Source organism: Coregonus lavaretus (genome assembly GCF_964263955.1).
Source record: "Coregonus lavaretus genome assembly, chromosome: 7".
NCBI lineage: Eukaryota > Metazoa > Chordata > Actinopteri > Salmoniformes > Salmonidae > Coregonus > Coregonus lavaretus.
The window spans coordinates 47,232,775-47,260,465 of record NC_139994.1 but is presented as its reverse complement, the minus strand read 5'-3'; the positions used below and the strand labels follow the sequence as shown (position 1 = coordinate 47,260,465).

The 27,691-nt window shown below is 40.8% G+C and overlaps 1 pseudogene across 1 annotated transcript; it reads right to left on the bottom strand.

Annotated features, from left to right (window-relative positions):
• Positions 1-6,956: 6,956 nt before the first annotated feature.
• On the bottom strand, positions 6,957-24,306 carry LOC311131821 (SLAM family member 8-like; annotated as a pseudogene). The gene is made up of 9 exons: positions 24,291-24,306; positions 24,082-24,198; positions 23,786-23,863; positions 23,339-23,419; positions 23,155-23,217; positions 22,969-23,028; positions 22,772-22,834; positions 7,473-7,775; positions 6,957-7,222 (listed from the first exon to the last, which is right to left on the bottom strand). The product of its transcript is annotated as an SLAM family member 8-like (transcript).
• Between the last annotated feature and the right edge of the window lie 3,385 nt (positions 24,307-27,691).

The window sequence follows — 27,691 nt, the reverse complement described above, 5'->3', positions numbered from 1 at the left end:
GATCACAATATAGAAACTAATATGGTCATTGGTCACATAGCAACAACATAACCCCTCAGTCTACTGGGTCTGCCCTCTTATTCCTTCCTCTCTCTATGTCATCATATTAGTACAGACATTGACCACTTCTGTATGGGTTCATATCAGTAGAAGTCAAATCTGAATGTGGTTTAAGAAGACTGACAGCAATATGGTGTATAGAGATTTTGTTAAAAAGTGTTGCTTTACATAATAAGAAATGTATAGGAATGTTCAAGATGTAAATGCATTGTTTCAACTCAGCAATACAGAGAGCAAAAGGAATATGTCCTTAAATTAAATTACATTTCAAAGCAATACAATGATGTGGGGAATCATCACTTTTTATTTGACAAATGAGAATTAATACAAAATACAAAATGCAACACAACCTCCATTGTCTTACGTCAGGTGGCGTCACTCCTATGTGACTCTCGTCAGGTAGAATCGTCGTGCTATCTGATGTAAGACAATGCACACCCTCTTTATTCAAGTTCAATAGTGGAACACTCATCTGGCTCCTATAACGACTACTGAAGAAATAACATTTTATAAAAAACATATAGACATAGAAGTATAAAGTATGGAAAATGTAAATGAAAATAATCATTAATTGAGTTAAAAACAAATTATAAATGTTCCTACATAACTGTTAAAGTTGTTATAGTAGGTCGGCCAACCAAGTATAAACCCACCTTTAGTCCCAGAAAATATTCACATACAGCATATATGCACCTGCATGTAAAAAGCATGACATTATCTAAAATACAACATATTAAAAAAATACAACAAATTCTACTTTGAAACAAAACAGGCACTACACTCTTTTTCAATCAACAAACTGAAATCAAAGAGGGGTACGTGTAATATTTCAAGAATATTAACAACAATCAACAATAACAAAGCATACAAGATCCCAAAAGCTGAAAACGTCAACTTGCTAAATCATAGCATTTAGTATTTGTAAAATGTCATTCAATGATATTTGACACAGTAAACGCTATCATAAATAAATGGCAAGGCAATGGCAAAAACGTAGTAAACTTAAAATCATAAAAATGGTCATTCAGCTCACAGTTCATACTGTAATGATCACACGGATGATTCGGCCTGTTCGATGACATCATCAGATCGTAACTCATCTTGAGGAGATTTGGTTGTTGAACACATGCCTATAGGAATATAACGGACGGAGAGTAGCATTAGAGTTAAACTGATTCAACTGCTCGTTCAACTGCACAGCACTAAAATGTAATCCTTCAGAAGTAATGAAAATGTTAGTTTGCCTTTTCTGGGGGAAGAACATTTCCGTAGAAGACATTCAACAGAAATAGCTGCCACTGGGCACTTTGTCTATTTACATTTGAAATGAACCATTTGAGTCAACATTACTTGATAACAGTAATACAAGAGCATGACATAAAGAAGGAAAATATCAAGCTGGATAAGCTTCTTGTAGATACACACTGAAATAAAGTGGTCACCTTGAGCCCTGCAGCATTTCACCATCAGAATGATAGACACCAGTAGAAAGGGAGACACCACCAGTAGACCACACAGCAGCCTGGACAGCAGAGAGATGGAGACAACGGAACCTGGAGGGACTATCAAAACATATGTTTTACCAACAACACACACACACACACACACACACACACACACACACACACACACACACACACACACACACACACACACACACACACACACACACACACACACACACACACACACACACACACACACACACACACACACTGCTCTTCTCACCTCTCACTGTCACCCAGCTCTCTGGTGATGCTCCTTCATTAGATTTACACTTATAGAAGCCTTCATCTGACTTGGATACTGCAGGGATGGTCATCCCTCCTGTGGTCTCATTCCTGATGAGTTCTCCATCTTTGTAGAAATCAACCTTGGGGTTTGGGTTTGTTTCCTGATATCTATTTGTACAGAGCAGAGTCACAGAGTCTCCCTCAGTCATGGGATAGGCAGGGTTTTCCAGGATCACAACACCAGCTGTGTAACAAAATATATAAATAAAACACAATATACACACACACAATATATTAACGTCTTATGAGCTTGCATTTTATATGAGATACATTCATTCAGTTTCTGAATTGAACATCATTATCATACATTGAAATGTAAAAAAGGTTAGTGAATGTTGTACAATAGACGTACCAGCCACTGTGATGTTGACAGCATTACTGTACTCTCCTGATCCAGACTCACACCAGTACACTCCACTGTCCTTTTCAAGTATGAACCTGATGGTACATGTGGACCCTGCCATTGATCCCCAGTTAGAGCCACACCCTGACTCCACTCCTCTCTCTCTGTATCTCTTCAGTCTCCATCCAGTAGAGTTCCCCTTCTCCTCACAGCTCAGTGAGAGAGACTTTGATGTAAAGTGTTGAGTTCTGTTGGGTCTTATTCTGAGAGACACTGAAGGATGCAGGTCTGACACAAAGAGAAAGACTCAAACTTATAGTTATACATACACATGAGGATGACTTAAATGTGATTAAAAGCAGTTTCAATGCAGTCAGTTACCTCCTGACCAGAGAAACTGAGGTTCACTGTAGAGTGTGTCATAGACTGGGTCTCCTCTCCCAGCTCTACACACATATCCTCCTGTGTGATTAGGACCAGCAGGGATCAGAGTGTAGGAGTCTTCAGTAGTCCCATTGCCAGATAGAGGCTCTACAGAATTGGATCTGTCCAGTAGGGAGGGTAACCCAGCTCTGTAGGGAACAGTTCGGTACCAGAAGAACCTCCAGCCTATAGATGACTCTTTAACCCCACAGCTCAGAGTAACTGAGTCTCCAGGGTTCAGCCACTGAGGAGAGACACTCAGGACAGCTTGGGGTTTATCTGTTATAAAGGAGATGACACAATTAAAATGTTTGTTCTTTAATTAAATCATTTTAGTATAAAATGTTTACCCATTTTGTTATCATGGTATTGTACCTTACCCCAAAATGAAAATAAGTTTAGTTCCATCATTGATCTCACTGTCTGCTATTTGACCTCATCCCTTTTGTATTCTTCTCACTATTCTGTCTCTTTCTCTTGCAATCCCATAAAAACAGACTTACCTAACACGGACAATTGTAGAGCATTACTTGACTCGGAGTGTTTTAAGCTGGCCTATAGAACTCTAGCTAGTTTGGTCAGGGTGTGAATATATTCTATGTTTGTATTTCTATGTTTGGCCGGGTGTGGTTCCCAATCAGAGGCAGCGGTCGCTCGTTGTCTCTGATTGGGGATCATACTTAGGCAGCCAGTTTTCCTGCCGGTGTTGTGGGTTTTTGTTGTGTTCCTGTGTTAGGCTTGTGTGTTAGCCTTTGGACCGTCACGGTTAAGTTTTGTTATTTTGGTTACTGTGTCGTGTGGTGCGTGTTTTCAGTCTGGCCAGGCCTGTTCCTGCTCTCCGCACCAAGCCGGTGGTGCGCGTCGCCAGTCTGGCCCGGCCTGTTACTGCTCCCCGCACCAAGCCGGTGGTGCGCGTCGCCAGTCTGGCCCGGCCTGTTACTGCTCCCCGCACCAAGCCGGTGGTGCGCGTCGCCAGTCCGGCCCGGCCTGTTCCTGCTCCCCGCACCAAGCCGGTGGTGCGCATCGCCAGTCCGGCCCGGCCTGTTCCTGCTCACCGCACCAAGCCGGTGGTGCGCGTCGCCAGTCCGGCCCGGCCTGTTCCTGCTCCTCGCACCAAGCAACAACCATCTCTGCAGCTCTCCACCAATCAGGCCTTAATGTTACTGGCCTGGTTTTTCAGCGGCAGGGACTGGGAGACTAGTCAGGATCGAGTGAAAGATGATCGGAGCAAAGTACCGAGAGATCCTTGATGAAAACCTGTTCCAGATCGAAGGTTCACCTTCCAAAAGGACAATGACCCTGAGCACACAACCAAGACTACGCAGGAGTGGCTTCAGGACAAGTCTCTGAATGTCCTTGAGTGGCCCAGCCAGAGCCCGGACTTGAACCCGATCTAACATATCTGGAGAGACCTGAAAATAGCTGTGCAGCGACGCTCCCCATCCAACCTGACAGAGCTTGAGAGGATCCGCAGAGAAAATGGGAGAAACTCCCCAAATACAGGTGTGCCAAGCTTGTAGCGTCTTACCCAAGAAGACTCGAGGCTGTAATTGCTGCCAAAGTTGTCTCCTGAGTGGCGCAGTGGTCTAAGGCACTGCATTGCTGTGCTAGCTGTGCCACTAGATATCCTGGTTCGAATCCAGGCTCTGTCGCAGCCGGCCGTGACCGGGAGACTCATGGGCGGCGCACAATTGGCCCAGGGTAGGTGAGGGAATGGCTGGCAGGGATGTAGCTCAGTTGATAGAGCATGGCATTTGCAACGCCAGGGTTGTGGGTTCGATTCCCACGGGGGGCCAGTATGAAAAAAAAAATATATATATATTTATATATGTATTCACTAACTGTAAGTCGCTCTGGATAAGAGCGTCTGCTAAATGACTAAAATGTAAAATGTAAATGTACTTCAACAAAGTACTGAGTAAAGTGTCTGAATACTTATGTAAATGTGATATTTCCGTTTTCTATTTTTAATAAATGTGTAAAAATGTCTAAACCTGTTTTTGCTTTGTCATTAAGGGGTATTGATGAGGAAAAAACAACAATATAATCAATTTTAGAATAAGGCTGTAACGTAACAAAATGTGAAAAAGTCAAGGGGTCTGAATACTTTCTGAATGCGCTGTACATAGTAGCAAACAGAGCAAGGTGTGCTCCATTCTGTCCCCACATACAAGTTACTTTCTATACAAATACAGTCCTTCTGACAAACCACTCTACTTCCTATATGATGACAGTCTGCTTAGATCACACCTCTTCACCGTCACACAGAAAAACAGAGAGAGAAAGATTCAAGAGAAATGTCAAAAGATTGTGAGAAAAAATAGTAGCAGTTGATAGCGTGTTTATATTCTGACCAACTTCTCCTTATGGTTGGCTACATGGTCTCACACTCGCTCCTTAGAGACCTGAATTGATGAGATCTGAGCTTGTGGTTTTATATCAGAATGTGCAGATGTTTGTTTTATGCTGCACCATGCACAGATAGATAGATAGATAGATAGATAGATAGATAGATAGATAGATAGATAGATAGATAGATAGATAGATAGATAGATAGATAGATAGATAGATAGATAGATAGATAGATAGATAGATAGATAGATAGATAGATAGATAGATAGATAGATAGATAGATAGATAGATAGATAGATAGATAGATAGATAGATAGATAGAACTATAGTCCTTCTGACAAACCCCTCTACTTCCTATATGATGACAGTCTGCTTAGATCACGCCTCTTCACAGTCACACAGAAAAACTGAGAGAGAAAGATTCAAGAGGAATGTAAAAAGTCTGAGAAAAAATAGTAGCGGTTTATAGTCTATTCATATTATATTATATAGATAGATAGATAGATAGATATATAGATAGATAGATAGATAGATATATAGTGTAGGCCTCCCCTCAAACCTTTGCTCAGCTGTCAGGTGGCAAGCCTAGCCAGCTAACCTCAGTTTTTCCACAATGGAAATGGACATCTTCTGCCACCTCCTCAATTATGAGGTATACGTTTAGTTAGATACTGTGTACATAGATATGTTTGTTATTGTGTTGTTTATGGTTGTATTTCAATTTGTCTGTTTATGTGATGTGCCTCAGGGTTATTTTTATGTACTGTATCGTGTTTTTGTGTGTGTGTGTGTTTTGTGTGTGTTGTGTGGTTTGTGTGTGTGTACATCAGTGGCAGAGCTAAGCGGAATTTATTACCACTGACCAGAGATGGGAGGAGTTTCAAAGCTGTAACTGGGGAACTGGATTTCCAGGTTAAAGTGTAGAGTTTCATTTTGCTTCAAATCATTACATGTTGAATACATGAATATATATTTTAAAACGATTTACCTTTAAAAATATCTAAGTGGTTTGTTGTAGAGTGTAGAGTGAGACACTCTGCGTGAAGAAACAAGGTAAACATCTGGGGTTTCTTATCGCCCATCAGGACTGTAACTACTCCACATACTTGTGGATCACAATATTGAAGCTAATGTGGTCATTGGTCACATAGCAACAACATAACCCCTCAGTCTACTGGGTCTGCCCAGTATTATTCCTTCCTCTCTCTATGTCATCATATTAGTACAGACATGGACCACTTCTGTATGGGTTCATATCAGTAGAAGTCCAATCTGTATGTGTTTTACAGAAGACTGACAGCACTATGGTGCACAGAGATTTTGTTAATGGGGCTTTGACCGAATTAGAAAGGTACAGATGCTTAAAGAGAAACAGAAAAAAATAGTATCTGATGTAATGTTCATCTTTACACAACTTCCTCTTACTGTAAAATAAATGGACACATCAACACTGTGGTCTTTCTGTGAGTGGAAGAGAGAACTATTGTATATATCTGAGGAAGGAATTTTGTGGATAATAACATATTTGTGCAAAAAGTGAAGTCAATATTGCATATACCATACCTGGTCATGTTGACATTTTCAGTCCAATCTTTAATGTCACTGTTCAAAGTAGGTCTGTCAACTGTTCAAAGTAATAACCCAAGAAAGTAGTGATCACAGTGATAGATTGAATGTAAAAGAGAAATTAATAAGTGAACTACAGAATATGTATGCTGAAAGAACATTGTCATTCTTCTCTCTGAAAAGGACGTAAATCCCTGCACACCTTTTCATGTGTACTTATCATCCCAACAACTAGGTTTTCACAGGTTTTTGCATATGACTACAACCATTCTCTATTTGTCTCTCTCTGATCACAGAGGGAAAAGACAGCTTCACACAACATAAGCATATAAGCACACTGAAAAGTGTATGGAATGGACAACATAAGCATATAAGCACACTGAAAAGTGTATGGAAGGGATTATTATGATATCTAGGTATCAGGTTTTGTCATTACCACCCTTTACTATCGCAAAGACAGATTTCCAACTGACTAGGTTGGAGGCGTTGCACGTTACACTGATGTCTCTCTCTGCAGGAGAGAGAGAGAAGTGAATCTGCTGGGCGTCCCCGTACATCTCGTTGTCTCTCTCCCAGGTGTATGTAAGGTTGGAGTAGCAGGACACGTTGGACACCAGCCGCACCGTACAGGAGTGGTTGGCCAATAGCTTGATGTCTGTCTGGATCACCACCTTGGATATAGGCTTTGACCAACCAGGAGAGAGATAGAGACACATAATCAGTCTTCTAAAGGATCCCTACCATAGCCATACCACCAGGAGAAAGACGACAGAGGATAAAACTTGTTAATGTGATGGAAATGTATCAAAGCATGGTGAGTAAGGTCAGTATAAAACCAACAAATCTTCATTATAGTTTAAAGATCATCAGCCGTGGTCATGGATATAAATTAGAATGATATCAAAATAGGATGCAAAAAGGTGATAACAGCCTACCGTGGACCTTCAGAGTGATGGTCCTACCGCCAATCTGACCTTTGTCCCCTTCGCCTTTAACTAGAAAATCCCCTGAGTCTTGCAGTGGCAGTTCTCTGACCGTTAAACTGAAGTTATTGTTGTTCATCTTTAGTCTCCCCTCGAACTGGGATCCAGGTGAATATACACCTTCTGAGTTGACTTCTACAATATCCTTTCCTCTATACTTCCACTACAATGATTTGAAATGTCCCCTCTCTAAGCCTGCCAGCAGCTCCACGGAGTCCCCCACTGTCTTGTTGATGAACAGAGGAACACCCACACCTGAAAAACACAAATATATATGTTATTCTGACATCAATCAATGGTTGCATTCTACATTACAATGATCTTTTCACTGTATATTTATTAATGTAAGTATTGTGTAGGAAGTATTGTAATTACTCATTGTTAAGTTGTAATATTTGTTACAGTGTGCCTACATGAATAATTAAACAATAATACACTGCAATGCAAAGTGTTACACAATCAATTAATAGATAATAATGATTTGGATTTATACAGTGCTTTTCCAGGTTTCATTTATACTGTAAATGGCACTACACATATTTGCACTTTCTATCTGTACGTATCTGAGTGTGTGGGTCCTATTTTACTTCATTAAAGTCAGCTCCTCCCCCACATTCAGCAGAACAGGATGAGATGACAGGAAAAGAGAAGTGGGGGTGGATCTGATAACTCCTCCTCAGCTCAAGTACAAATCACACTGTGGTTACTGTGTAATTACTCACCACCAATGCATCATATACTGCATGGGCGACATTATAAATACATTATAAATACATTATAAATACATGTCAGTCTGAAATAAGTGTCGTATCGAGTAAATGCTGGCAATTATTGCTGTCAAACAAAGGAGTCCGCTCATACTGAACCTTGATCATAAGTTTTATTCATATCACAAGCTTTCAGCATGAGTTACAGACTTGCAGGGTCTGGAGAAACAGCGTCCCAAACATAATCTGCCTGTTTCTGACCCCCTCTTTGTCTAGCTCATACTTATAAACAATGCCAAAATATGGGTTGCTCCCTCGGCTGTCCAATCACCCGTCTCCCCTGGGGCGTCACCCTACAACTGGCTACTTTTGAACTAAGATAAACATTCACTCTTTGTTCCTCTAGAATAGTCATAATCTTCATACACGACATAAGGTATTATAAACCCTTACACAAAAACAGTTCTGTCATGAATTAAGACAAAATAAAGTTACAGCTCAATGAAGTGTGGTATTTAGGGCATAACTGCAGTTGTCCTAGTCCTGCAGTTTCTCTTATTATGTAATAGAAACAATCATTCCATACAGTCCCGTTTTGCCTTAAATGTAATGAGTGACATGCATCTAGCACAGGGTCTTAATTACTTTTCCGTTCTAAAAGCACTGCAACAGCTGCTGAACCAACCACACCATTGGCACATTCAAAACTGCAGAATCAATACATCATGATATGTTGCTGAATATAGGTATTATGTAGGTGTTATCACACAGTAATAAAGCAAATGTTTCGAGATATCCAACCAATCCCTGATGACTAGGCATTCTACAGTCAACACACACCATGCAAAGACCAACAATGAATTTATAGAAAGCTAACGGTTTTCCTAGAGTTATCATGTAAGAAAGCACACGCAATAGATCCTGTGTGAGGATGATTCTACCCTTTGGTGTCACATTAGACTAAGGAGACCGTTGAAAAGACCCTAAGCAGCCAACTGACTAAAGTCAGTAAGTGGTTATCCATTTAGGCAAGACAGAAAGTATCCTTTTTTGTTCCTAACACAAAGTGAGAAACTATTCCAACTTCTAGGTCAAGTTTAATGGTGTAGCGGTGAAGGAAAAATGCTCTGTTACATACACTGGGATGTGAACTGGACCAACACATGACATGTGAACTTATGGCTCTGAAGGTCATTGGGTAGGTTCACTGCAGGACAAAGTTCCTGGCAAGGTAGCCAAGTTCCTGTATACAGAGAGTATGAGGACCCTGGATACATCTCTGATACAGTGCCACTACGACTATGCTTCTATCTCATGGTTCAGTGGCGTATCACAAAATCTGAAGGACAAACTTTAAACGACCCAAAACAAACTAATGAGAATTATACTGAAGCTCAGCCACCGGGACGCACATTGGTCCTAATCATTTCAGGGAACTGAGCTGGCTTCCAGTTGATCTGGTGGTGGTGCAGATTAAACTGTTGATGGGTTTTAAAGTGATACATGACCTTGCCCCCAGTTACCTGTCTGGTTATTTTAATTTCAGTAGACTCTCATAGCCATCACACCAGAGCTAATGTTGCCAATATCAGACTGCTGCACTGTAGGAGCATGGCTGGAAAAAGCTCTCTCCTTAAAACACTTGTGGAATGGAATAGTGTACCAAACCATATAAAATCCATCAATACGCAAGGGAGTTTTAAGAGAAACCTTTTTAGGTTGGAGAGTAGGAGAAGGAGTATTCCCTGTTAATAGAAGCAGGAGAAGGGATCACCAGACATCTATTTAAGGCGTTGTATGACTGTTTCCTCTGGCTGTATGTCCTCATCTATCACTGTCACTGGTAGCTAGCAGTTGACAAACCAAAACACACAGAGAAGAAAGAGTAGAGAAAGAGCAGAGACTTCCTTTTGATGAGGGCTGCTGTTCTATAAAAAAAATCCTGTATGTTAGTTGAAAAATAAGTCACATTCTATAGTTGCTCTCTGAAAATAACCCTTCACTCAGTTTGAGAGTTAGTAGATGAGGTGTAGGTGTGTTTGGGATCTGTCACTGTGTTGTTCAGTCTGGTGGTGGTGGTTTTGGAGCATGTGTTTCCTAGCTGCTGCTGGTTGTGTTGTTAATGGTCATGGTGTTTCACGGATACCGGTAGCTTTTTCACTTTATGAGCAGACCACTCAATGTTGTGATGTATATTCTTTAATAAATTAGAAGATAGAACTGGGTTAATCACGAACATTGAGTTAGAATTGTTTGTTACTGGGCTAGGAATTTTATTGGGGCATTTCACTGTGTGTGGGGGGAGTAGAGAGAAACTGCCCTAGGGTTAAGGTGCTTGCTCTTACTTGAATCCATGGCTGCCTTTTGTCTCTCTCTTCAAACACAGTGAAGGGAGCGGCACCAGGGTTGAATAGAGTTTGGGCTAGACCTTTGTCACCTTGGTATCTTCTTGATTGATTACAGCGTGAGGGGGTGAGGTACAGGGGAGCGGGTGATTGGTTGGAGTAATAGTTCAGCCGTCCTCAGGGACAAAGGAAGTGGGCGGATCAATAAAAGAGCGGGAAAACTGAAGAGGACTATATAAGATGAAGGGGTCCTTAAGAATGGGTGCCCCTCTGCAGATGGGTATCGGCTTTGTTGAAAACTTTAATAAAGTCATTTCTTGATGCAACAAAAACTCTGTAAGACCTTATTTGTAATAAAGTATGGTGGCCGCTGTTTAAAAGATAAGCTATGTTCTTACTTAAACTGTGTGTTTCGATCAGGCTGAATCTGAAGGTGGGGTACACAGAAGGGTTCTCTCCAAAATAAGGACCAAATTTAGCATAAGTACAGAGTTTTTGGTTGGAATGAGAAATAAGCATGCATGCAATGTGATTATAGATAAGGTAAATAAGACAAGCAGGCTAGTAGACAAGGTGTGTGTATTGATTAAAAGGAAATCAGAAGGAGTGTGTGTGCCCTGATTAATATTATTAAAAGGAAATCAGAAGGAGTGTGTGTGTCCTGATTAAAAGGAAATCCGAAGGAGTGTGTATGCCCTGATTATTATTATTAAAAGGAAATCAGAAGGAGTGTGTGTGCCCTGATTAAAAGGAAATCAGAAGGTGTGTGTGTGTCCTGATTAAAAGGAAATCAGAAGGTGTGTGTGTGTGTGTCTTTTCTCGGAGGGGTAGGACAAATCCAGTTGGAGGAACAGGTTACGTGTACGGGTGTCTAGGTTGTTAAAGTGATGTTCCGCTGGGACTGAATTAGGGGAAATTAACATGTGGCGATAAAGAATAATTAAAAATATGAATGAGGTGGATGATGAATAATATTGACATATGATGTATGTTATGTGTGGGTAATTGATTAATGGAGAGTGGATAAAAGTGGAATAATATATAAGACTGGCTTGAGCGCCCAAACACGTAGACGTACGTGGGGGGTGAGAGACAGTACATGGAGCGTAGTTATCTATCATTTCAGAAGCAGAGGTGATATAGTCAAGGAATTTTAGTATATTAGGGGGAAAATATAATTCATCTGGTTAAATCTGTTTTCAAATCAATGAATGTGGGTTTGACTCGTTGACTGCTTAGGTATTTACGTTGAGCGTGTGAGATCTGTGTCCTTCAAAGCTATTTTGTGATAAATGTGGTATGTGCAAGATACTAGAAATACAGACAATTTAGAATTGGAATAACGGAGGATTTAGTTTTCATTCATATAAAGCATAGATTCTGCATTAGATTTTCCAATTACGTTTATGGGATGCTTAGATTGAAAGAACAGCCAATGTTCATTTTGTGTTATAAGACTGAACGAGTTAGCAGCTGGCTGATTTCAAATTGAACGACTCCGGTATTGAATTGGAATAGGAGACGGGGAGAAAGATAGTGAGTTATATTCCGTGGCGCGGAATTACATTATGGTCAGTTGGCAGACGCTCTTATCCAGAGCGATTTAGAGGAGCGGTTAGGGTTGGGTGTCTTGCTCGGGGGCACATTGACAGATTTTTGCCTGGTCGGCTCGGGGATTAGAACCAGCGACCTTTCCGTCGCTGGCACGGCACTCTTGACCACTAGGCTACCCGCCGCCCGAATGAGTGGATCATTTGAAAGCTACTGAGAATAAAATTGAGTATGGATGTGAATTAAATGTATGCTTGTAAATTGTAGCCAGTGTTGTTTTACTAATTAGAGCGTAATCAGAAAGGACAGTTACAGAAATTGAATAGCGGGCTGGCTGTGGTAATGGTTTGGATTGATAACAAAGGAGAATCATTTATGGCTCTGGTTCGCGGGTAAAATAGAGACAGTCCAGCGAGTTGGATTGAGCTGTAAGATTTCAAGTAGAGGTCTAAATACTTGACTGGAAGACAGTTCTTTGACAAATTCTAATTGTTATTACTTTATTCGATAGGTTGCTTAACACAAGTGATGTATGCAAATAGTTGGTGAATTCTAGAACGATAATTTATTTTCGTTACGGGGACCAGGGGATGCAAGTAGCTTTGGCTATTGTGCTGAGGGAATAGCACCAACTTATAGTGGGTTGTAGATTTGTTGAACAAACAAACTTATATTTTAAACTAAAGTAATGTAATAGGCTACAATTATAACATTATCAGAAAAAGGCACAATTTAATGCGAAATAGTTATTACAAGTGTCATTGATCCAGTAATGATAGAAGGATAGTAAAGGAAAGGCAAGGGATAAAATCTCATTTAGGGAAAGCAGAAGAGTATGAAGATATATTAGGGAGTTAAATACCATTAGCTGAGGGATATAAAACGTTTAGCTGAGAAAGACAAAAGGAATAATTTACCTTACACCCTAATATAGACACTGAACCACACAAGAAGTAGAGATGGCAGGAACACCAGTAGCAATCATGAAGAGAAGGTTCCCAGAAAATAGTAATATTGGTAATATCTCTGACAAATGGGGAAAAAAGGACCAGGAAAATAGTAACTAAATGGCCAAAGGAGGGAACATTTGGTGTAAGAATGGATAAGATAAGGGAACAAAGAATAACAAGAAAATTAGAAGAGAGAGGGAGTGAACCAAAAAAATGCTGGTTCAACTATACCACCACCATACGCAGAAGGGGGGCAGTATTCACAGGTTACAGGTGTAGTCTCAATAACAGGGAATATAGAGATAGAAGAGGAAGAAAATGGGAAACAACAGGTTTCCACGCCTAAAAGAGGAGACAAATCACATTTAGATATAGACTGTTATGGAGGACTGAGGGATAGATGAACAAGAGTATGATGGGCAAAGAGATGGGGGGAATACAAATGATGAGGAAGGTGAAGAACTTAGACAGTATGCTGACTCTGATCAAGAACAGAGTGAGACAGAGGGACGACTATCAGAGCAAGGAGCCACGGGAGGCAAACCTATAGTAACAGAATTAGGTAAGGCACTATACGCTCATCTGGAAAAAGCAAATTTAAGAAACAGAAGGACAATAAAAAAGCCAGAAAAATGTGGAGCTCAATGTCCCATTTTGGTAAAGGGGACACAGGTTCACTATGTGCCTTGGGGAACGCAGGACCTGGAAGGTCTGGTGACTAGACTGCCTAACCTGCATGAAGGAGCAGGGAAATGGATTAGAACATTTGAAGAACAAACGATGGGGAAGCTACTGGCGGTGGGAGACTTGAAGGCATTGCTGGCCAGGGTGGTGGGAGTTGCCAAAATGGAGAACTTGATGCAGGCGGATGGCCTCATACCGGCGGTGCGGAGAACGATACTGGATGGAGTGGCCTTTGACAATTATAGGCCAGGACTGTGGCACACTCTGAGAATAGAGTATCCAGCCAAAATAGACCCTAAAGCACTAAAAGGGGAGCCATTGGGAGATAAAGAAAACCCGGCAGGTTATCTGGAGGACCAGCTCAAGAGGTGGCGACAAGAAACAGAAAGGGATCCGGAGGGGGATCCACTGATGACAACACTGTTTAGGACATCATTGATGGAAGGAATGCCAACGCCTGTCAGAAGCAGACTAGAAGATGTGGTGGGACTAACGTCAAAGTCACACAAAGAGTTCTGTGACCATGTTATCCACGCAGTGGAGAAATACAGGAAGGATGAACAGAAACTGACAGATCAAGGGAGAGACATTCAAAGAAAACTGACACAAATGCAGCTGGAAGAGCTGTCAAGAAAGGACAAAAAGAGAACACAAGCTCCAGTGATTACTCCGGCATCGCCGGAGGAGGGTGGCATGGCACCTATCATCCAGGGAGGTCAACAACCACTGCCTCAGCAGCAAAGCCAAAGAGCTCCTGCCTTACCAGTAGTGAATGTGTACACACACCAATCCCCTGGGCAGTGGCAAAACAAGAATAATGAAAATGGACCCAAGAATCAATGGTACCAACCACAGCATCAAACACACCAGAGTGGTGGACCAAGAAGACCAGGTGTCTGCTGGAGGTGCAATCAATTAGGACATGTGAGATGGGATTGTCCTACCAACCCATGGCTGCCTAGGCAACCACAACAGGAAAATTGGCAAAGAAATGGAACCAGCTAAGATGAATGGCAGCAGTCTTAGAACTCATGGGCAGGACCACTACAGGGTAGCTAGAAAAGCATTTATTTTGGACTAGGGGACAGGACTAACTTTCTGTAGGTTCTGGATTGATTACACAACAATTTATATTTTTACTAAAATCAAGGCAGCAGATTGAAATGATTAGAATACTGGAAAGTGGTTATGGGTTTGTTATGATATAGGTGTATTCCACTTAATGAAACATTAAAATGTCTGATGTGTCTTGATTGGGAGTCTTTCTTCACGGATTGATGGAAATCCCCTACAGTATGAATGACGAGGGAGATGTAGGAGACCACTTCTCAAACAACATTTTAATAGATACTTGGGATCAAATATCACTGATTCCTTACACTGAGGAATTGACTGTATTTGTGAGAGGGAGAAGTATTACATTCAGTGGGGTTAAAGAATCCTTCCGAGGGTCAAAGATAATACATTCTGAAAGGTGAAATGTAAATTCACAGTATGAATGGGTGACAGCGCGAATGAGGGTTACAAATAGTCAAATGGTGTATCATGCTGCATTTAAACAATCGCTAGAAGGGTTGAATTTGATTGTAGTAAAGTGTTATGGGTGTCGAATGACGATGACGCTAATGGGCGAAACCATTAGTAAATTATTTTATAGGAGGGGGGCCACAGGGCATGTGGGAAAGTACAACCAACGAGGCAAGAGATAGCATATTTGAGTTTCCGATGTCACGAAGCATGTTGGGGGTGATTGAGTGGTAGCAGTGCGGCTAAGGAAAAGCCTAGGGTTTTAAATCTTATGTGATTTTATTTCGTTTTGTGTGTACTGGATTGTGGAATTCACCGGTGAAGGGAGCAGTCACAAGTGATGTTCTTGAGGGTTGTCTGAAAGGAGGGATCAGGGGTTGTGGCAAGAGAGTGAGACTTTCGAATTTAGATTGTGTGGACTGATTAAGAGGTATCAAAATGGAAACTAACTAAATGTGTACTTTTTCTTCCAGGAAAAAGGGGGGAGTGATTCTCTTTTCTTTGAAATATTTGCTGAGGTTATAAATAAGGCCTGGCCATTTTTTGTTTGTTTATAGTTTTACTATATGGTGTTCAAATAACCACAAACAAACCACTTAGTATGAAATGTTAGCTGTATAGGATTTTTATTTTTATTTAGGTTTTTTTCACGGGATGGAAGTGAAATACCTTAAAGGGGCAAACTGAGGGATAAGTAAATACGTGTGATTTATTTTGAAAAGAGCTGTACTAAAGACATACTGTACACTTGGGATACAACATTTATGAAATGTTTTGACGGTTGTTAATGAGTAGTATACTATTTGATGGAACAATTAATTGAATGATTTCAATGACCTCTGCAATCTATCCTGGCTTTATAGTGTGATCTGATCATCCACACTATAAATCTTGGAGGCATGCTTAATTAGGGGTTCATTATAATAAGCAATTGTAAAGAAGTATATAATTTGGCATTAATCCTATATATCATCCCAAACAGGACAAAGATGAAGTGGGAGAGTTAGTCTTGAAGGAGAGATATCCTTGAATAACGAATGCAATTGGGTTAAGATATCATCAACGGTTGTCATTTTAAGTTCAGTTATTATTTTTGGTTTAACAAGCAATGTTGTTGTTTTGTTTTTTGAACACATGAATCACGATGTGATGCATGTGTCCAAAGGGGGGAAGGTGTTAACAATTTAGATTTTGGGCTTACAGGGGTTTTAAAGGTGTTTTAATGATTTTTGGGCTTACAGGAGTTTTAATGGTTTTTAATGGTTTTAATATTTTTTATGTTTTTGTGGTAAGATATGCATATTGTATTAAGGATATGAGCAGTAGTAATAATGTGTTATGGTTAGGTTAAATCTTTTTTGTTTTTGTGATAGGAGGCAGGGTGTAGAGGTCTGTCTATGAATTGAGGGGACTACAACGAGCTGGAAGGAGGTGCGCTTCATAATCTCAAGGCTTCTCCTGACGGATGAGAGGACATAAGTAGCATACTGTGTCTTACCTAACCTAACAATGTTCTTAAGATTTTTTTCCCATGGGTGAAGTGAACTCTGCCCAACGGAGTAGGAGAATCTGAGTGTTTTCTGCGCCCTGGAGACTATGTGATGGTAAAAGACTACGGAAGAAAGAGTTGGAAAGACCCTATGTGGAGGGGCCTGTACCAGGTGTTGTTGGCTACCTCAATGATGGTAAAAGTGGCGGAGACAGATACTTAGATCCATGTTTCCCACTATAGGAGTGTTCCAACCCCAGCAATTGGGTAGCATTGTTGTCTTTTGTGTGTGTCTGTGCTTGTGTGTCCTTGCAGCAGTAACTCAGAGCTTCCTTATGGGTAGGCTGGTAGAAGGACACTCTTCGCAGACCGATGTCGATAGATTGAGAGGGACTCTGGCTGATCCGGAGACCCTAGTGACGGGAGAAGGTTAACAGCTAAAGTGACCATACATCATCGTCCCGGTTACACCAACGGTGGTACGGATAGAGGGGAGCGCGATCGGGTATCATCTAAACCATTGTACCAGAGTGAGGGAACTGATGACTAAGAGACCGCCGCGAGATTCCAGACCTCCAAGAGATTCCAGACCTCCAAGACATTCCAGACCGCCAAGAGATTCCAGACCTCCAAGACCTTCGAGACCACCGAGAGATTCCAGACCTCCAAGATGCACCAGATATCCCCATCATTGATTTCTCTGCCCTTGACTAATTTCCCTGAGGATAAGGGGAATGGCATACTGACAATAGTAAAGAGCAAAATAATAAGGCAGAGAAGGGAAGCAGATAGGATTAAAATGTATATTCCTGCACAGGCAGGAAGCATAACTAAAATACAGAAAGGGATCGCTATTAAAGTATGAGGGTCAACTGGTTATTGGTGTGGGAGGAACCAACACAAGGATTATGGGGAAATCACATGGGGTAACTGTGACCTTAAGATAATAAAAGAAAAAGACAGATGGATCATAGACATAAGAATAACAGCCCAGGACTTAGATAAACAATTGGATGTAGTACTTATAAATGCTACATTTCCAGGGGGTAGGGGTGTTGAAGTAATTATTCCTTGGGAAAGTGCATTAAACCCTTTACATGTTAGAGCCATGCCAAATGCAGAAGAAAGGGAATGGAAGGAAGCGTTAAACAATGATTGGTATAGATGAGTACAATATATTACATTACAAGTAAATAAAGAAGACAGTCTAATATGCACCACATCTCAGTTTAAAGAATTAACAGTAGTTCAAAATCTTCACAGTTACCAGGACTGTGTGCTAGGATTCAATCACAACTTTTGTAATATTTAGGGATTTCTAACTATAAACAATTTTATGATCAACCAGGATGAGGAGAGAAGTGTAAGCAATTGTTAGAAAAGGAACAAGGAAAAGGGAAACACCAGAGTAATATCAAATAGATTATGAGGAAATATAGGAATGTTTCAATAAAACAATTGGGTTATATAATTTGGGAGAATTCAAGGGATGTTTTGGATTGGAAATTAACTCAACTGAACTGTTGTGATCTGTCCTTTCCTGAGGTTACTACGGATGGTGTCGTAATGCATAGCAGAGATAATTCGGTCCAGAACGGTGTAAACCTCAATAAAAACCAAAAACCCTCTACCCGGCTGAAGAGGAGCAACAAAGGCGTTGAAGACGTTCCTGTCCGACACCACCTCTGCCAGGAGACCTGAATCCAGCATTAAATCAAAGCAATCAATTGCCTTCTCTTTTGTGCCTTTTCTCTCAAGAATGTGACAGGAGTCCATGTGAAGTGAGCAGGAAGAGAGAGATCTATGCCAATACAACGTTCTTCATAGTTACTAGTTGGCAAAATGGACAAAACAGAATGATGGTGGAGGTGGGTTGGCTCAGGTGTGACATTGGAATTGGGGCAATGCCATGGGCAATCCAAGATGAACTATGAAGCTATCTGAAGGACATAAGGAGGACGCCAGAAGATTGAGTGCTGGTAGAGGAAGGGAGTGTTAGTTGAGGTAGTATGTTGGATTGAGGAGTTATTATACACTGCTAAATTGATAGTAATTTAGACTAGGAATGCATTAAGATACTGATCTGTTGTAATTCTCGTTGTGAGGAAGGTAATGCTAAAATTATGGATAATATAAAGGTACATTCTGTTAGTGTCAATATGTGCCAAGGTAAGAGTTTTAACTTTGAATGATGGAACCAAGGTGACTGACTCAGAATTGTCATTCTAAATTTGTTTTGGGTAATTAATTTGAGTATGATTATGAATTGTAAGCTGACTGATTGATCTGAATGAAGATATGTGAGCTAAAGATGTTGACACTATTCTTAAACATGTCCTAGGTAGTATGGTTAAAACAATGCTACGTTAGTTTTAATGTGTTAGGAGACTAACACTTATGTTGGAATTGTTTTGAGTAGAAATAGGGATATTTTTATTATGAGTATAACCTTGAATGCAAAGATTGTGATTGATAGCATAAACATGATATACTTTTGTAAGTTTATGGGATTAGTAATCCCATTAGGAGGGATATGATGTATATTCTTTAATACATTAGAAGATAGAACTGGGTTAATCACGAACATTGAGTTAGAATTGTTTGTTACTGGGCTAGGAATTTTATTGGGGCATTTCAATGTGTGTGTGGGGGAGTATAGAAAAACTGCCCTAGGGTCAAGGTGCTTTCTCTTACTTGAATCCATGGCTGCCTTTTGTCTCTCTCTTCAAACACAGTGAAGGGAGCGGCACCAGGGTTGAATAGAGTTTGGGCTAGACCTTTGTCTCCTTGGTATCTTCTTGATTGATTACAGCTTGAGGGGGTGAGGTACAGAGGAGCGGGTGATTGGTTGGAGTAATAGTTCAGCCGTCCTCAGGGACAAAGGAAGTGGGCGGAGCAATAAAAGAGCGGGAAAACGGAAGAGGACTATATAAGATGAAGGGGGTCCTTAAGAATGGGTGCCCCTCTGCAGATGGATATCAGCTTTGTTGAAAACTTTAATAAAGTCATTTATTAATGCAACAAAAACTCTGTAAGACCTTATTTGTAATAAAGTATGGTGGTTATTTTCCACAACAGTTGCAGAGAAATATAGAAGGAGGGTTCGGGGGAGGAGCGAGAGAGAACGAAAGAGAAAGAAAGAGAAAGAAAGAGAGAGAGAGAGAGAGAGAGGGGGGTTAGAGAGAGAGAGCGAGAGAGAGTGAAAACATGTGTGTGTGCATTTTCATCTAGGCTTCATATGTCTGGAGAAGTGTTTGTATGACCTCTTTTGCATTCTCATAGGTCAGTGTGGCTGAGGGATATGAAACACCTGCCAACTTTTTCAGAAGATAATGGGTCCCAGGTTTCTGACAAAGGCCCCACTTCTACGTTTCAGGTAACATATTTTGGTGATGTCATTTCCAGTTTCTGTTTCTCAGGAGCAGTGACAATGACCTGGCTGCTGGCTGTCTGTCTGACCACATAGACATAAACACATAGACACAGAAACCCCCTAACTGGAACAGAGATCTTCCAGACCATGGAGGGATACTGAAAATAGTCATACACCTCTAATGTAATTATTCGGCATGACCTATCTTTAGGATGAGGAGGCAATATGGGAGAACTGGTAATCATGCATCCGTAGGTTACTACCTGGAATTCAACACAGTAATACAAATATTCAATATTGTTTCCATGTAAATACCAGACCCTGGCCCATGAGTCTGAGCTTTGCTTACTTGGAAGACCCCTTTGCCATCATAGACTTGCATGTCCACATTTCAATATTAAAAGGAAGTGATACACAGTACCAGTACTGACCAGCTCCTCAGAACTCCTGCAGACAGGATATCAAATCATATCAAATCAAATTGTATTTGTCACATTACATTTTAGTCATTTAGAAGACGCTCTTATCCAGAGCGACTTACAGTTAGTGAGTGCATACATTTTCACATGCGCAAATACAACATGTGTAGACCTTACTGTGAAATGCTTACTTACAAGCCCTTACCCAACAATGCAGTTCCGAAAATAGAGTTAAGAAAATATTTACTAAATAAAATAAAGTAAAAAATAAAGTAACACAAGAAAATTATATAACAATAACAAGGATATATACAGGGGGTACTGGTACCGAGTCAATGTGCGGAGGTACAGGTTAGTTAAGACCATTTGTACATTGTGAACAAGCATAAATAATAAACAGCGAGTAGCAGCAGTGTAAAAATAAAGGGGGGTGGGGGTGTCAATGTAAACAGTCCAGGTGGCCATTTGATCAATTGTTCAGCGGTCTTATGGCTTGGGGGTAGAAGCTGTTAAGGAGCCTTTAGGACCTAGACTTGGCGCCCTGGTACCGCTTGCCGTGCAGTAGCAGAGAGAACAGTCAATGACTTGGATGACTGGAGTATTTGAAAATTCTTTGGGCCTTCCTCTGACACGCCTAGTATATAGGTCCTGGATGGCAGGTAGGTTGGTCCCAGTGATGTACTGGGACGTACGCACTACCCTCTGTAACGCCTTACGGTTAGATGCCAAGCAGTTGCCATACCAGGTGGTGATGCAACCGGTCAGGATGCTCTCGATGGTGCAGCTGTAGAACCTTTTGAGGATCTGGGGATCCCTGCCAAATCTTTTCAGTCTCCTGAGGGGGAAAAGGTGTTGTCGTGCCCTCTTCACGACTGTCTTGGTGTGTTTGGACCATGATAGTTGGTTGGTGATGTGGACACCAATGAACTTGAAACTCTCGACCCACTCCACTACAGCCCCGTCGATGCTAATGGGGGCCTGTTCGGCCATCCTTTTCCTACAGTCCACGATGAGCTCCTTTGTCTTGCTCACATCGAGGGAGAGGTTGTTGTCCTGGCACCACACTGCCAGGTCTCTGACCTCCTCCCTATAGGCTGTCTCATTGTTGTCTGTGATCAGGCCTACCACTGTTGTGTCGTCAGCAAACTTAATGATGGTGTTGAGTCGTGCTTGGCCACGCAGTCGTGGGTGAACAAGGAGTACAGGAGAGGACTAATCATTTAGGAAGGTTACCTTCGCTTTCTTGGGCACAGGGACTATGGTGGTCTGTTTGAATATGACATCATAAAACTGAGAAGGCACACACTTCCCCAAAAAGTCATTCTGAAAATCTCAATGGGTCTTCCACTGATGGGGTACGGCATTTTTACTTTAACTCACACATTTAGGAGCCTAAGATCTATATTAGGCTGGAAGGAGGTTTGACCAAAGCAGGTTATATGGAAAAGTTGATGATGATGAGAATATCCATTTACTGTAAGAAAGCACTCATGTCATCTGGTGGATAAAAAATTGTTTATTAAAAAAGCACAATACAAAGATATTGTAAAAGTACAGCTCATTAGAAGAAAATGTGAATAATACCTATAATATTTTGGAAATTCATATACAAATATGTTATTGTATCATCTGAATGACAGATATAATACATTAAAGATAATACATTTTAACACATTTACAACAAAACAATAATACTCAATACACAATACAAGGCAGATAATTCCTGTAGCTGCAGATAAGATCCGTCATCATTACACCTTATATTTTATATAAAGCTGTAACAGTAAAACACAATTAAACCATGCTTAAGTAAAATATATCTGTTGGTAAATAAAATACGAAAAAAAATCCTTAAAGTACAACGTGTTATTGTGTGTGTCTGTTTGCTTGTGTGCATTGAGCGTGCATAATCCATGTTCCCGCGTTTCCTTCCGCTCCTCCTCTGATGGTGTGTCCCTCCATCCCTCCATCCTTCCACCCATCCATCCCTCCATCCCTCCATCCCTCCATCCCTCCATCCCTCCATCCCTCCATCCCTCCATCCCTCCAACATATCACCACACAAAGTTGTTTAGGACATGCAGTCAAACAAACTCTTAAGAATCAAACAAAAATACGTACTTTAAATACATACATTATACTTCAGAGAAATTGTTCCATATTAGTATCATATTAAGTATCAATAGCATATGGCTATTAGTCTTACCTGGGGCTGTGACTGGCTTCACTTGAGAATAGACCAAATCTGCCTCAGGTGGGGTTTCTGTTTCTGTAAGGGGTGAGGATAAACATCAGAATAATAGAACAGTTATATACATAATAATATACAGCTAGTCAATATGGGGTCAAAGAGGTGTGAGGTTATGATAGGGGGAATATGGAAGGAGGGATTTCTAGTCTTACCTTTCTTCTTCTTGGCTTTGGCCTTCTGTTTAAGGTCAACCTCAGCATGTCCAGTTGCTGCTGAAAATGGAAATATCCAGTCAACAAATTAAGGAAATAGCTTATTGCATATTCTGCATCTTCATTGAAATTCCAAAATTGTACATTTAGATTTCACTGACTGCCGACCTGTAGAATGGGTCTTACCTGTGGCCTTCCCTGTCTTGACCTCAGAATAGACTGGATTTTCTTTTGGAACAGCTGGCTTTTCTAAGGAGGAGGAGGGGAAGGAAGAGGAGGAGGAGGAGAGAATTTGTAAGTTTGTATCAAATTTGATGAGTAAAAAACACTGCTACATTTTGTATTAATTTATGTGACAGTTAAGAATTACTTTTCTTTTTCTTGTCCAACTTTTTGAGTTGAATCTGGGCGTACATCACATCACTTGGTCCAGCAGTGGCAGCAGCAGCATCTGAAACATACAGGTAATACACTAATATCTCTACTTAGTCTTAGTATGCTAGTCATATTAAACATATGAAGAACAACTGCAACAACAACTCTATACTGTATTCATGCTAAACTTAATATACATTAACAGTACCATTGTCATTATTGTCTGAGGGAGTGATTGTACCGTAGATGTTAGCGCCACCAATTGGTCAAAGAAGAGAGAGAAAGATTAATTGGTTAGTTAACCCTCAGATTGCCTAGGGACAGAGTACATTAACATGTTTAACACAAAGTGGATGGTGAAAAGTCACTGGATGAAGTTACAGAGAGAGGAGAGTGATAGTGATCTGGGCTGAGAGACTGACCATGCTGCAGACGTGTATACCCAGCATCAGGAGCCCGGCTCTGGGTAGATCCTTGGTCCTGTTGGGGGTCCAGGTTGGTGCTGTGTGGCTGGGGGGGCCTACACGGAGAGAGATACTCATGAAACACACAGATGATATTTTACTGTATGAAAAGGAACGTAGTTGAAAGACAGGTGTACTAACGAGAATGTCCTGTTACAACAGGAACCTGTAATGAAAAATGCATATTATTATATCAGGACATTATTGTTTTGAACTTTTGAAATGAGACATTTGTCTCTTAAACAAGTTAAATGAGAATTGATAAAAGTCTCACCTTTGGCGTTTTTATATCGACACAGCAGCACCAGCAGAATGGCCAGTAGAACACCAGCAACAACCAGGCCCACAACCACTACTACTAGGACTGATGTAGAGGGTCCAGGAGATATGCCTGGAGAGAAAACAGCAAATCACCATCAGACTCTGAGGTAGTTATAGAAAATAAATAAAGTAGTGGACAAAGTGAAAAAATTCTGTAGATACATGATGTATTTGACATCTAACTTGAGAACAGATGACTAGCCTGAGCTTGCAACTCCAACCCTACAGTATGCTTTTTAACACTACAATTCACTGATGAGCACAGATATTATGAAAAGGTAATGTGATCAAAACCGATTTCTCACCTCTCACTGTCACCTAGCTCTCTTGTGATTCTCCTTCAGTAGATTTACACTTATAGAAGCCTTCATCTGACTTGGATACTGCAGGGATGGTCATCTCTCCTGTGGTCTCATTCCTGATGAGTTCTCCATCTTTGTAGAAATCAACCTTGGGGTTTGGGTTTGTTTCCTGATATCTATTTGTACAGCGCAGAGTCACAGAGTCTCCCTCAGTCATGGGATAGGCAGGGTTTTCCAGGATCACAGCACCAGCTGTGTAACAAAATATATAAATAAAACTGTAAATCTGGAGTAATCACTCACAATATTTTTATGTCTTATGAGCTTGCATTTTATATGAGATACATTCATTAAGTTTCAGAATTGAACATCATTATCATACATTGAAATGTAAAAAAGGTTAGTGAATGTTGTACAATAGACGTACCATCCACTGTGATGTTGACAGCATTACTGTACTCTCCTGATGCAGACTCACACCAGTACACTCCACTGTCCTTTTCAAGTGTGAACCTGATGGTACATGTGGACCCTGCTATTGATCCCCAGTTAGAGCCACACCCTGCCTCCACTCCTCTCTCTCTGTATCTCTTCAGTCTCCATCCAGTAGAGTTCCCCTTCTCCTCACAGCTCAGTGAGAGAGACGTTGATGTAAAGTGTTGAGTTCTGTTGGGTCTTATTCTGAGAGACACTGAAGGATGCAGGTCTGAAACAAAGAGGAAAAGTCAAAATTATAGTTATATATACACATGAGGATGACTTAAATGTGGTTAAATGCAGTTTCAATGCAGTTAGTTACCTCCTGACCAGAGAAACTGAGGTTCACTGTAGAGTGTGTCATAGACTGGGTCTCCTCTCCCAGCTCTACACACATATCTTCCTGTGTGATTAGGACCAGCAGGGATCAGAGTGTAGGAGTCTTCAGTAGTCCCATTGCCAGATAGAGGCTCTACAGAGTAGGACCTGTCCAATAGGGAGGGTAACCCAGCTCTGTAGGGAACAGTTCGGTACCAGAAGAACCTCCAGCCTGTAGATGACTCTTTAACCCCACAGCTCAGAGTAACTGAGTCTCCAGGGTTTAGCCACTGAGGAGAGACACTCAGGACAGCTTGGGGTTTATCTGTTATAAAGGATATGACACAATTAAAATGTTTGTTCTTTAATTAAATCATTTTAGTATAAAATGTTTACCCATTTTGTTATCATGGTATTGTACCTTACACCAAAATCAAACTAAGTTTAGTTCCATCATTGATCTCACTGTCTGCTATTTGACCTCATCCCTTTTGTATTTTTCTCACTATTCTGTCTCTTTCTCTTGCAATCCCATTAAAACAGACTTACCTAACACGGTCAATTGTATAGCATTACTTGTCTTGGAATGTTTTAAGCCATTGATTTTCTGAAGACCTTCACAGGTATATAGACCATTCTCTGCAGGACTGATTCTGTACTCAGGCTCTGTTTTCGAGTAGAACGACTTCCCACTGTTATAAAAAGCATACTCAATCCCTTTTCCTCCCTGTATGTCACATCTGAGTGTGACAGTCTCTCCACTGAATATCTGAGGCCAGTTGGGTTGGAGGGTCAGAACAGCCACAGGTCTATCTGTACAGACACACCACAGACAATAAATACAATCACACAACTTAGAATGTAAAATAATGTTGATCAGCATTTATCACAATATGACCACATCATAAGTTGCCATTTCTGAACATACAGTATGCAGTCTGAGCTGTCTGACTTACGAAGATCTAGTCATCAGAATACTGACATATACAGTGATGTCTACACACACACAGATACACACACACACACACACACACACACACACAATTCCTCACCAATCACAGTGATATTGACAGGATCACTGATGATTGATGATATGGATCTGGACTGGATCTCTCCCTGACACCAGTAGAGGCCCTGGTCAGACACAGCAGGTCTGCTGATGGTGAAGGTGGCTCCTGTTGTAGTGTGTCTGTCAGGCTGGGGCACTACTTTCTTAGTGTTGTCTTTGTACCATGTATAGCTCCAGGCATTGTCATACCCCACTGAACACGTCAGAGTTACTGTCTCTCCAGTGTACACAGGGTTTGGATTTATGGTCAGTGTAGCTTTGGGCAGGGCTGTGAGAAAAGAGCATAATTTAAAGATCTGGATACATGCTTAGCAATATCCAAATATTTAGTTGTTGTTGGAACGTTTTCATACTATAAAAGTCCATTATGGGTGTATGTTGACTTGATTTGGTGTGAATTGAAAATATGATTCAGTTTTTTTCCTAAAAATGTTGTTTATAAAAAGACTTTCACAGAATAGAATATTATGAAGATCTTATCCTTCTCAACATTTAAGTAAGTGATGGTAATGTTTTTAAACTCACCAGCAACAATGATGGTGACAGATGGGCTGAGATACGTCTTCTGGGGCCGTCTTGTCCTTGTCCCCTCACACTGGTATTGACCAGCCTGGTCAGAGAGAGAGAAGGTGATGGTTTCACTGGGCGGACTGGGAAGCAGTTGGTTGTCTCTGTGCCAGCGGTACGTCCAGTCTCTGTAGACTGATATGTCACACTGCAGAGTGACTGTCTCTCCAGAATAGACAGGACCCTGTGGAGAGGCTTTCACTGAGGCAGTAGGCAGAGCTGTGGAAACACAGTTATATATGAAGACAAATGCACTCAGAGCACAAATCTCTCCAACGTATGATCTTACTTCTGTAGGAAGTACTGTAACTATTCATTTATACAGTTGAAGTCGGAAGTTTCCATACACTTAGGTTGGAGTCATTAAAACTTGTTTTTCAACCACTACACACATTTCTTGTTAACTAACTATAGTTTTGGCAAGTCGGTTAGGACATCTACTTTGTGCATGACACAAGTATTTTCTCCAACAATTGTTTACAGACAGATCATTTCACTTATAATTCACTGTATCACAATTCCAGTGGGTCAGAAGATTACATACACTAAGTTGACTGTGCCTTTAAACAGCAAGGAAAATTCCAGAAAATGATGTCAAGGTAGGCTAATTGACATCATTTGAGTCAATTTGAGGTGTACCTGTGGATGAATTTCAAGGCCTACCTTCAAACCCAGTGCCTCGTTGCTTGACATCATGGGAAAATCAAAAGAAATCAGCCAAGCCCTCAGAAAAAAAATGGTAGACCTCCACAAGTCTGGTTCATCCTTGGGAGCAATTTCCAAACGCCTGAAGGTACCACGTTCATCTGTACAAACAATAGTATAAACAC